The sequence below is a fragment of the Symphalangus syndactylus genome, chromosome 1 (genome assembly GCF_028878055.3).
Source record: "Symphalangus syndactylus isolate Jambi chromosome 1, NHGRI_mSymSyn1-v2.1_pri, whole genome shotgun sequence".
Lineage (NCBI taxonomy): Eukaryota > Metazoa > Chordata > Mammalia > Primates > Hylobatidae > Symphalangus > Symphalangus syndactylus.
The window spans coordinates 118574882-118586995 of record NC_072423.2 but is presented as its reverse complement, the minus strand read 5'-3'; the positions used below and the strand labels follow the sequence as shown (position 1 = coordinate 118586995).

At 44.0% G+C, this 12114-nt stretch overlaps 2 pseudogenes; both read left to right on the top strand.

The window, feature by feature from the left end:
- Nucleotides 1-423: 423 nt before the first annotated feature.
- LOC129489074 (sal-like protein 4) lies at nucleotides 424-2332 on the top strand (annotated as a pseudogene).
- Nucleotides 2333-8100: 5768 nt separating this feature from the next.
- LOC129489058 (eukaryotic translation initiation factor 4B-like) lies at nucleotides 8101-11873 on the top strand (annotated as a pseudogene).
- The last annotated feature ends 241 nt before the right edge of the window (nucleotides 11874-12114 follow it).

The following is a 12114-nucleotide window of genomic DNA, read 5'->3' as shown; positions in this document are numbered from 1 at the left end:
AATGCTCTCTTCAAAAACAATTACAAAACTGAACAAAACTGTAAAAAAAATCATTTCAGGGCTTTGGAATAGACCAAAGGCAAACAACAAAATGGAGAGCATTTATTTATTTAAAACTGCTGAACTTTGGGTAAGAATAGTAGGAGTCTAGTTTCGCTTAAAACGAAGTTTTAACATGATTATAAGGGAAAGAGGGAAGATGTTATCTCATGCAGCTATCATCGTGCTAGAACTTCTCATTCATTCTCAAAAACATTTAAACACACAAATGACACATGTATATTTTCTCATGACAAAATAGAAAAACAATATCAATACAATGAAATTCCATATTGATTCTCATCTTTCATTCTCATTTCTCTTCTTTGATAGTAATGCAGCTAGGAAGGTAATGTATTTTGTGTTTGTTTTGATATTAAATAAATGATATCACAATGTCCTATACCACTGCTGCTGGAGCTGCATCTGCAAACTCTGGGGTCAGTTCCTGTGGCCCCAGTGGCACCAGTGGCGGGGAAGCTGGGTGCTCCAGTGACCCACCCAGGGAATGATGATGAGGCGAGTGAGGATGAAGCCACAGTAAAGTGGCTTCGTCAGGAGACGTGTGTCTGTGAGAAATGCTCTGCAGAGTTCTTTAGCATCTCTGAGTTCCTGGAACATAAGAAAAAATCACACTAAAAATCTGCCTATTCTCATCATGAATGACAGCGAGAGGCCAGTGTCTTCAGAGGACTTCTCCAGAGCTGTACTTAGCTACCAACCACCCAGTCCAAGCAGTGAGTGAAGACAGTTGTGGACTCTGCGATGTACCTAAAGACAGAGACTGTCCTGCCGCCGCCCCCAAGACATAAGTTATTTACCCAAAGGCAAAATGGCCAACACAAATGTGACCTTGCAAGCACTATGAGGCACCAAGGTGGCGATGAATCAGCAGAGTACAGATGCGTTGCCTGTCCCAGTGCCCATGTGTGCTTGAGCAGATCCTATGTCTGCAACAGGAGGTACAGCAGGTCCAGCTCACCCAGCAGATCGCATCCAGGTGCACATGTGGACCTCCCATGCTCTCCAGTTTGGTGGTGGGTGACGACATTGGGCAGTCGCATGTCCCAGCACGTTTCTATGGCTGTGAGTTTGCTCAGCCAGAAAGCTGGAAGCCAAGGTCTGTCTCTGGATGCCTTGAAACAAGCCAAACTACTTAAAGCCAACATCCCTTCTGCCAACATTCCTTCTGCCAACATCCCTTCTGCCGCCAGCTTTCTGTCCCCAGGGCTGACACCCTTTGCTCTGAAGCCGGATGGAACCAGGTTGTTCCCAAACGTCATGTCTCCTCTCCCAAGCGCTTTGCTTCCTCAGACACTGGGCTCGGTCCTCTTCCAGAGTCCTTTCTCCACTGTTGCCCTAGACCCATCCAAGAAAGCGAAGAGGAAGCCACCGAACATCTCCACAGTCGACGTCAAACGCAAAGATGAGGTGGTCCTCTACAAGCACAAATGTCAGAGCAGTCTCCCTTCCATGTTTATCTGAGCCCAGCCAACCTATGTCAAAGTTGAAGTTCCTGGCACCTTTGTGGGACCCTTAACATTGTCCCCAGGATGACTGCTTTGTTAGCAGCCCAGTCACGCCGACAGGCCAAGCAACATGGCTGCATGTGGTGTGGGAAGAACTTCTCGTCTGCTGGCGCTCTTCAGATTCACGAGTGGACTCACACTGGAGAGAAGTATTTTGTATGCAACATTTGTGGGGGAGTTTTACCACCAAAGTCAACTTCAAGGTCCATTACACGATCCATGGGGCGAACAATAACTTAGCCAGCTAGTGGGAGGAAGCTGGCCATTGAGAACACCATGGCTCTGTTAAGTACAGATAGAAAAAAGTCTCAGAAATGTTTCCCAAGGAAATCCTGGCCCCTTCGGTGAATGTGGACCCTGTTGTGTGGAACCAGTAGACCAGCATGCGCAGTGGCAGTCTGGCCATGAAGACCAATGAGATCTCTGTGGTCCGGAGTGGGGATGTTCCTAACCTCCTGGTTTCCTTGGAGGCCAGCTCCATTGTGAATAACACCACCGTCTTCAAGATGGGTGGCTCCAAATCAGACATCAGTGCAGATATGGAAAAACCAGGTGCTACTGACGGCGTTCCCTCACTTCCTGGAAGAAAACAAGATTGCAGTCAGCTAAGCTAAAGGAGAACTTGTATGGAAGGAGAAATGCAGACAGCGTGAAATCTCTAGAATCTGCTTTTTTTGGTAAACACTCATCTCCCATTTTCTTTTTCTTACTGATATGCAAATGATGTTTTTGCAGGTTGTGACCACAACCTCAGGCAAGTCCCACAATCACGACTGTTGCTATGCTGCTTTGCAAAAAATTGAAAAATCAAACAACAACAAATGTTCATATCAAAACAAATAAAGACTGGCATTAAAAACAAATTTTGGAAAGAAGCGGGTCTTGCAAAGTAGCTTTTGTACTTGTGACAAACTGTATACATAGAACCTTTGTACAACCTAGAATTTTTTCCAAAGACTGGTTACCTATTTCAAGGTAGAACCGTTGGAACTTGTCAAACCAACATAGAAAAGACAATGACTTAGCCTAATTGAGGGGAGAGGGGTACTGTATACTTCCATGATGACTGTATGTGGGTAAAAGGACAAGGTCTGCCATCTATTTAGGGGCCTATTTATATACCCCAACCCTGTTCCCATCTTATTGTTTGTTTTTCTGAATGTACTTAAAAAAAAATAAAACTGAGGTTGTAGAATTATAAAATTGCTTCAACATTTTTTTTTTTTTTTTTTTTTGAAATGGAGTCTCACTGTTTCACCCAGGCTGGAGTGCAGTGGCGTGATCTCGGCTCTCTGCAGCCTCCAACTCCTGGGTTCAAGTGATTCTCCTGACTCAGCCTCCTGAGTAGCTGGGACTACAGGCATGCGCCACCATGCCTGGCTAATTTTTTTGTATTTTTAATAGAGACGGGGTTTCACCATGTTGGTCAGGCTGGTCTCAAACTCCTGACTGCAAACGATCTGCCTACCTTGGCCTCCCAAAGTGCTTGGATTACAGGCGTGAACCACTGCGCCTGTCCTGCTTCAACTTTAGAACCTAAGTCAGATGTCCTCAGATGGACTTATGGTAGTCCTTAGGGAGTCAGTGTGTGTGTTGCTGCTTAAATGCAGTCCAGTTGGAGCCCGGAGAGTGCCAGTGTCCTCCCTACACTTCCCAGGTGCTGTCCTCTTCCTGAACCCCAGAAGAGGTGGGCACCTGAGTGAGGAATTTCAGGTGACTTACTTTAGTCTGTCAGTGCCTACTCTATTGAAGAACTGGGTTTTCATTCTTGAGAAGAAACTCATGGAAGGGTGTGTTTCCTATCACAGGTTCACATACTAATTTTTTTTTGTTGTTGAATTTCTTTAATTCAACAAAATTGGGACTTAAGCCAAGTAATTATGAAGTTTTTTTTTGTTTTCTTCCTGAATATTTCATGAAGGCTACAAAGTTGGAATAGGCAATTCCTGGGTGTAAAAGCTTTAATTTATCTACCTCATTTATTTTTAAATTATTTTGTATCTATAGTGTCTGTTTTCCTATTTTAAGACCGATGAAGTATTCCCAGGCCCTGTCTAAAACCTAGGAGTTGTATTGATGGGAAGAGCTGAACGTCCAAGAGGTTTTTGTGATGCCTTTTTTTGTAATCTCCTTTTGTAAGTGTAATATTGAGCAAACGAAACATTGCTTTCATAGTTTAACAAGAAAGGAGAAAGAAAGAAAGACTCCAGCTTCTGGGAGAAAAGTCTTTTCCCTCTAGGTGGAAGACCCTGACTGAAAAGTGGATCCAAGACTGTTAGTCAAGATGTTGTCTCTTAGTTATTGCACCTGACTTTAGGATCCCCCAGATATTATTATTATTATTATTTCTGCCAAGTTGTGCCTTTTCTTCTGGAATTGTAAGTGAACACAATAATAGTACCTGTTTAGACTGTGAAATGGATGTCACGGAAAACACACTGGTGGCTTTCTCACTGTTGAGCTAATAATGCCTTGTGAATGTATGATCTCTGGAGAAACCCCTTTTGTCGTACCTGCTGATACTGTCTGTCTGAAAATACATTTTGAATTTTTCCCCCAAAAACTTACTTATTTTACTTCCTGTGAACCTATAATTATTTCAAAATTAAAAATTATAGACAAGAAAAGAAACCTTTTCTTTTACATTTTTTGCTACTTCCACAGCAATGCTGGTATTTCTTGTTCATTACATAATATTGTTTTCATCCCTAGAGAGAAATATTTTAGGCCTCGGCCTGTGAGTAAGAGGCTCCTTGCACCCACTTGCTTATGCTTCTCCAGACCCATTGCTATTTTAGGAAGCAACACAACCTAATTTCTGGGCAAGGAATCTAAGGGCTATCCATTAATTTAGAGACTGAAACTAAAGGGAACCCCAAGACGGGGATAAAAGCATGTCCATGGTTTTGTTATTTGTTGAATTTTTCAACCAATTATGTACCTGTGGCATTCTACCCCCACCCCCCACCGCCTGTGGGACAATTTCCACCATGTATTCTCTTCACTTGTACATGAACTCCAGTCCCTCCCAGCCTGAAGTGCCCTTCCCAGATCTTTATTTCCCTCTCCAGTGCATAATGTAGCAGAAAAATCAGAGTCATACAATCTTAGGTGCAAATTCCTGTGTGCAAACTCCCCCCTTACTGGTCTTGTGACCTTGGACCAGCAATTCCACTGAGCCTTAGTTTCCTCTCCTCTGCTTCTGGGGTGATCCCTTTCTCCCAGGATTGTGGAGTACACTTGGTGAGGACTTTTTGTGGACGCCCCTAGCCAAGTAAATATTAGCTCCTCTTTTCCCTCCCTGACTTTAGCAGCTTCCCCTCCCGGCCAACACTCTGAAGTTCCTCTGAGAGCATCTGTGGAGGCTGGTACCACTTTGCCTCCTGTTTTCTCCTCGCCCGCTGTGGTCTGGCTTACATGCCCGTATTCCCACTGCAGCAGAATTTTCATAGAATTTACAGATGAATTTCTAATTGCCACACAGGACAGATTCTTTCTCAGTCTTCCTTTTGCTCGACCCCCCTCATAGCATTTTGTCCACTCTGTGATAGTGTGAACTAAATATTTGACCCTTGCCCCCACGCTCTGGCTTACAACTCCTAATATCCTTAGTATCTCCAAAGCAAGGTATGCTATTGGGACTGGTGGCCGGCAGACCACAGGTAACTTCAGGATAGGGGCTCGTCACAGTGAAGACCAAGGCACAATTAAGAGGGTGTGACTTTTCAGTCGACCCATAACCTCTTGGGAGGAGAGGGGCCGAAGGTGAAGTTCAGTAATGGCCAATTAGCTATTCAAGCCCCTATAAAAGCCCAAAAGGACAGAGTTTGGAGAGCCTGTGGAAAGCACACCTCACCTCCATGGGGACAGACACTCCTGTGCTCAGGACACTTCTAGGCCTTCTCCAATGTGTCCCTTCATCTGATTGTTTATTTGTGGCTGCTCTTTAGTCATATCACCTCTATTCCAGCTGAATTTTACAATTCAAATCCATGATTTTATATTTGTGAGCATTAAATTTTGTCTGGCTTGCTTTGGCCTGTGCCTATCTATTGATCTTAATTTTGTTGAGCAACACAGTTTGCTGTTATCCACAATTTCCATCTGCAGGCCTTGCTCACCCAGGGTATGCGAGTCACCTGTGGCTGGTACAGAGCCCATGATGTTCCAAGGAGTTACTCATTCAATCTCTACTCATTCAGTCTCCATCTTTTAGGGGCTTATGCTGTGCAGATGAACAAATATAGGTCCTCAGCTCAGGAGCTTCCTTTCTATATAGAAGGAGGCAGGAATGAAGATGGCCATCCCAGTAGAATGTGGTCTATGGCAATAGAAGAAACTGTTCTGGGGGCACAGGAGAAACATCCAACCATTATGGGATGGCAGAAGGTCACAAAAGACTACCAAGCTTTACTGCTTAGTCTTCTACCAAGTATTTACTGCTGCCCTAATTCTCTTTGCCTCCTTTATGGTAACAATTCACTTGGGAGAGCCACCCTTCCCTGATAGCTATCTAAGCCTTTGGGCAGGGGCACCCACTCTCAGCTCCCTGGAGCATTACCCAATCATTAAATTCCAAAGCCCAAGTTGCCAGACTCAGCATGGAGCAGACATCATGGAAGGGAAGTAGAAATCAAAAGATACATCAATTTATGTGTTCTTTATTCCCTCTGTTTCCCCCTTCACTTCACCTCATTGAAGTCAGCTTGGTGGTCCTTGCTTCATGGGAGGTATGTGGCAAGTCAGAAAACAGAACTACCCTAGAAGTCTTGCTGGCTTTTTATACTTAGAAGAAGTGAATTCCTGAGAATAATTTAGTTGAAGAAACACAAAAGGAGAAGGATTTTCCCCAGACTAAAAATAGATTGTTCCGGCCGGATGCGGTGGCTCACACCTGTAATTCCAGCACTTTGGGAGGCCGAGGCGGGCGAATCATGAGGTCAGGAGTTCGAGACCAGCCTGGCCAACATGGCAAAACCCCATCTCTACTAAAAATACAAAAAAAAAAAAAAAAAATTAGCTGGGTGTAGTGGCGGGCGCCTGTAATCCCAGCTACTTGGGAGGCTGAGGCAGGAGAATCACTTGAACCTGGGAGGCAGCAGTGAGCCAAGATCATGCCACTGCACTCCAGCCTGGGTAGTAGAGCAAGACTCCGTCTCAAAAAAAAAAAAAAAAAAAAAAAAAAAATAGATTGTTCCAGGCTGCGAAGAAGAGTAGTGTGCTGTGGTGGCAGGATTAGAGGTGCATTACCCTGTTTTTTTGGTAGCCCTGTTAGAGCAAGATTCCAGAGAAAGACACATTTCAGAAAGACTTCCAGCACAGGAATAGTTGAGACCTGCCTAGCCTTGAAGGAGTCAGGAGGACAGGATAACAGATGTCATTGTGACTTCCCATAGGCACTGATGACTGAGGACCAAATAGCTTTCCCCTACCCCCAGTGCCTTAGAAAGACCCTAGGCTTGTGTGGGGTTCCCAAGAAAAGCTGAGGTTGTTTTTCCTGTAGCCAAAGCTGAGGTTGTTTTTCCTGTAGCCAAGCCGGGCAATATTTGTATTTTTTGTAGAGACAGAGTTTCACCCTGTTGCCCAGCCCTCAGGCCCAGGGCTTGAGTCAGAAATTAAGTAGAGTCATGGACTATAAAACAAGTTCTAGTTATTGGGCTCCTTAGTTTATGAGCTGAAATGTACTCTCATCACACACCCAAGGATATTTTAATTCCCTTCTGCCCCTATTTCATTCCACTTTCTTTCCTTGCAAATGGTTTCTAAGACAGCGTAATCAAATAATCACCTTGGCGCTCCGTCTAACTCATATAGTGTCCGTCCTCAAACTTGCTCTGTCCTATACAGCAGTGTTCTTAGTAAAGCAACATTAGACAAAACTCAGCACCATGGTAGAGAGAGGCAGATCCCACTCTACCCACCCAAACACCACTGGACACACACCAATAGACAGCTTTGAGGACAGACAACCCAAACAGCATTCCAAATCCATTTTTCTGGATATCAAATGTCAAAAGAAAGTTATTTAAGTGACTCAAATAGAGATTAAGGCTTTATTCAATGGATACACATCAGAGAGATGAAAGACTTTGTTCAACTGATACATATCAGAGAGCATCTAGAGGACAGCTGACCCTAGATTAAAGTGGGGTTGGGATTTTATAAGACAGGGGAAAGCTGAATGCCTGAACTAGTGGTTTTGGCTTAGGTAGCATTTTTCACTTTCATCAAAACTCATAGTTGGAGGTCATTCCACTTTTGTGCCTCTTGCATAAGTCATTGGTAAAATTCTAATACTATCAAAATAGTATTTTCTACGGAGTATTTTGGCAAGCCTCGTGGCTTAAGTAAAAAAAATTCCTGGACATACTTTAAGAATAATTATACTGAGGTATCTGTGGGAGTTGCTTGTAAAGATGCCGAGGGGACTTGTGGCTTACTGGGCCTGAAGAGCTGTAAACCAATCTGACTTTACATGGATTTGTGATAGAGGTGAGGAAATAAGAGGTTTAGAGGACAGGAGGCTGCAGCCATGGCGTTTAAGGCTTTGGAGTTAAGGCAGTTGCAGGTTATGCCAAGTTCTAGGTGGCCATGACTTTCTTCCTGAAGCATTAGGTTGAAGCATATGCAATAATTGACGTTGTTGGCCAAAACCAGTGTAATATCAGGAATTTTATAGGGCTCAACCTAAATAAATATGGGCAAAAGTCAATATGGTTGAGTTGCTGAATTTGGTTTCGGGCCAAAGAAACTTGCTTATATATATCCTCTGTCCCTCTAACAAAACAACTAGCTAGTTTTATCTTTTCACTTTTCCATATTCACCTCACCTCACTGCTCATTTGCTCTTGGAAACCTGGCTGTCATGTTGGAAAAAGTGGATCTAGTTCTGCCTTTGCCATTGGAAAACATACTTTGAGCTTTGTCCATCTCAGATAGTTCAAAAACCCTTGTATATGTCATTCAGTCCATGTGATTGAAATCTAGGAGCTATCACTCCTAAATTGAGAGACAGAAATAAAATTTTAAAACCATTTTCTTTACAAACATATTACAAATAATTAATCTTAAATGGCAGCAAAATGTATCCCTGGTGTCTGAGCCAAAGTTAATGCGTACACTTTTGAGAGCCCCTGCTAAATGGCCTATTGCATTTGCTGGAATATGGCACTAACAGGAGGAACCACATTCTCATGACCAGATACTAAATGAGCATAATTCCAAAGAATTACCATAATATCCTTTATATCTTATAATTGTATGAACTGACGCAAGCAGCTCTCTCCGTCAAAGGCTTTATAAATGGCACAGAAAATAAGTACCCTGTGAATGGCATCTATTAACAAAATGAACACCCCAGGCGCACGATTTCATTACTCCCACTGGTTCCCAGAGGTGTAATTAGGGTTGAATTTTTCATGAACATAAACATTATTTTCTTTGTCCACTATGCTATGCTTTGTGCCTGACTATTTTCAATACTCCGCTCAGAAAAACAGGAAAGGAGAGAAAAGAGGCATATCTTCACTGACTGGAAGTGATTCTGTGGCTTGCTTTAAGGGTGCCCAGGCCCCTAGCATGGAGCTTGCAGTCCTCTTTCAGGCAGAGCTCTCCCAGACCTGCTTTGCCCACTCCTGGCTGGCTTATGCTGAGGTTGGAGAAAGACCCAGCATAATCATCTGGAGCTCAGTATCTCTTGCAGAACTTTCAGGTTTTGGAGACATAAATATATTGTCTTCATTGTTAGTCTATCTACTCTATAATTTTTGAGTCATTTTTAAAGAAAAATAAAAGTGATATGGCTGTGATTGTTCTTGTTCTTCCTCTAGGTTTATTTGGTTGGATGATAGCTAGTCTGATTTGCAGTCATGTTTGAAATGCTTTGCCAGTGGAATTTATCAGCCATTGCCCCCAGAATCTTACTAAAATATAAATCTAATAATGCCATGCCCTTGCTTAAAGCCTTTCAGTGGTTTTCTATTACCAATGAGAGAAACTCCAAGTTGAACAGCATAGCCTGTGGGGTCTTTGTGAGATGCCCCTGAACGATCTCCATCTATGTTTCGTGTCTCTCCCTTAACAGGCAATCCACTGTCTAGCCACATTAAAGGTCTTATGATTCTCTAGTTGTGCCTTTCTTTTAAATAATCCTGGGATATAATTTTTCTACATTTCCACCTTGCTAAAAGTAACCCTCAAATGTAAAATCAAGCCTTGGTGTTCTCTCTGTCTCCCAACATGGTGGCCTCAGAAAAGGAGAAGGAGGAGAAAGAGAAGGAGAAGGAGGAGAAGGAGGAGGAGGAGGAGAGGGAGTAGGCGGAGGGGCAGTAGGAGGGGGAGGAGGGGTTGGGGGAGAGGGGTAGGGGGAGGGGGAGGAGGAGGAAGGGGAGGAGAAAGAGGAGGGGAAGGGGGAGGGGGAGGGGAGGAGGGGAAGGGGGAGGAGGGGGAGGAGGAGCAGGGAGAGGAAGAGGAGGAGGAGGAGATGAAGAAAAAGGAAGAGGAGAAGGAGAAGAAAAAGACAATTTCCCCAATAGACTTTCTGACTGAGGATGGGCAGACGGGTGGAGGAAGCACCTATATCCCCAGACTGGGCTGATGAAACAGATAAGCCAGAAGGAAATGCTTCAACCACTTGGCACAGTAATGATGAGGTGTGTATAGGACATCTCCAATTGACCATTCTATTCTTCCCACTGCTCCACAGGATGCTGGAGGACCCCATATTGATTGGCGCCATCTTCCCAAATCACCATCCTACAATGCTCTTCTAGGGAACCTGCTCTGTGATGTGATAGAAGTCTCAATTAAGGAATTATTTAGAAGATTAAATATTGGTACAGCACACTGACCACATGAACCCGGCAATCCAGGGAGGTTGAAAGTTTTAGTTATCCTGAGTTTGAGGACCTGGATTCCCTCTTCAGTTCCCTGGGTCTCAATGAAGAGTCTGTAGGTAACAGGATAATCAGAGTGGACATTGCTGACCAAGCACAGGATAAAGACAGGGATGACTGTTCTCTTGGCCAGGATAGAAATCAGGATACTGACAAAACAGATATGCTGGAGGCCCATCCTGCCACAGACAGCTTTGACGACTACCTGCCTAGAAGAGGTGATGATAGCTTTGGAGACAAGTATCGAGATCATGCGATTCGAACCATTATCATGATGGGTATCAGGACGGGTTTAGAGATGGCTTACGCCAGGATATGGTTGGATGTGGGGGCCGGGATTAAGATGATGACTGAGGCAGCAGAGACTATGATAGAGGCTATGATTCTGCAACAGGCAGTGGCAGAAGAGCGTTTGGTAGTGGATACCTCAGAGATGATGACTATTGAGGAGGCAGATGAAGACCAGTAAGACGGACAGGACAATGGGTCATGGAGCTCCAGAGATGATTACTCTTACAGTGATTCTAGGCATGATGATAGGAGTCCCTCCCAAAGATCAGAACTGAATCTAAAGCCTCAGAGTACTCATAAGGAAGATGATCCCTCTTCTAGTAACCCCAGCTCAGTTGAGTGGCTTCTATCTTTGGAGGGGGAAAGTCCATTGACACAGTTGCTAGAAAAAGAGAAGCAGAAGAACAGCTACAGAAGAAACAAGAGAAACTATAGTGGGAGCTGGATGAGCCAAATCTAGAACAATGGCCTCTGGAGAGACATGCAAGCTGGCAAAGTGAAGAAACTCAGGAACGGGAATGGTGGAGGACAGGAAGTGAGCCAGTGCAGACTGGGACCCCAGCCACATCAGGCAGAAGCAAGTAAGACCAGGATGCGTAAAGAAGAGAGAGTGAGAAGTCTCTAGAAAATGAAACACTCAATAAAGAGAAACACTGCCACTCTCCAATTGCTAAGCCTTCCAAACCTGATCAACTCCTAAAGGTGATTCCAGCCCCTCCACCAAAGAAGACTGCTTAGATGAAGAGAAGTTCTAATCCTCTTATTCCATCTCAGAGCTCAGAAACAGAGCAGCAATCCCCTGCAGGTAGTGAGGGAAAAGTACCTCCAGTTCAACCCTCAGAGGAAGGACCAGCAAAGAAAGATGAAAATAAAGTAGATGGGATGAATGTCCAAAAGTCCAAACTGGGAACTCGGGCCATGGTCCAGGAGATGGAGGGAAAAAAGACCGCTGGAAGGAGTCAGACAGGAAAGATGGCAAAAAAGATTAAGTCTGTAGATCTGCACCTGAGCCAAAGAAACCTGAGGAAAATCCAGCCTCCAAGTTCAGTTCTGCAAGCAAGTGTGCTGCTGTTCTGTTGATGGTGAAGATGAAAAGGAAGGAGCAGATTACACCAAATAGACCTCCTCTGCCTTCTCCTAGTATCTCTCCACTCTGGAACACTCAAGAGCAAAGCAAACCTACATCCAGACAAGACAAAATAACATTCACCACCTCCTGGGGGAGGAAAAAATCAGGGTCAAGTTCTGATAAAATAGATATGTCTCAACCCAAAGGCAAGCTTCCTATTTAATTTGGAAATACTGAAGACATTTCTGCTAGAGAAATGAACAATGCGAGGAAGTAACTATTGCCACCACTC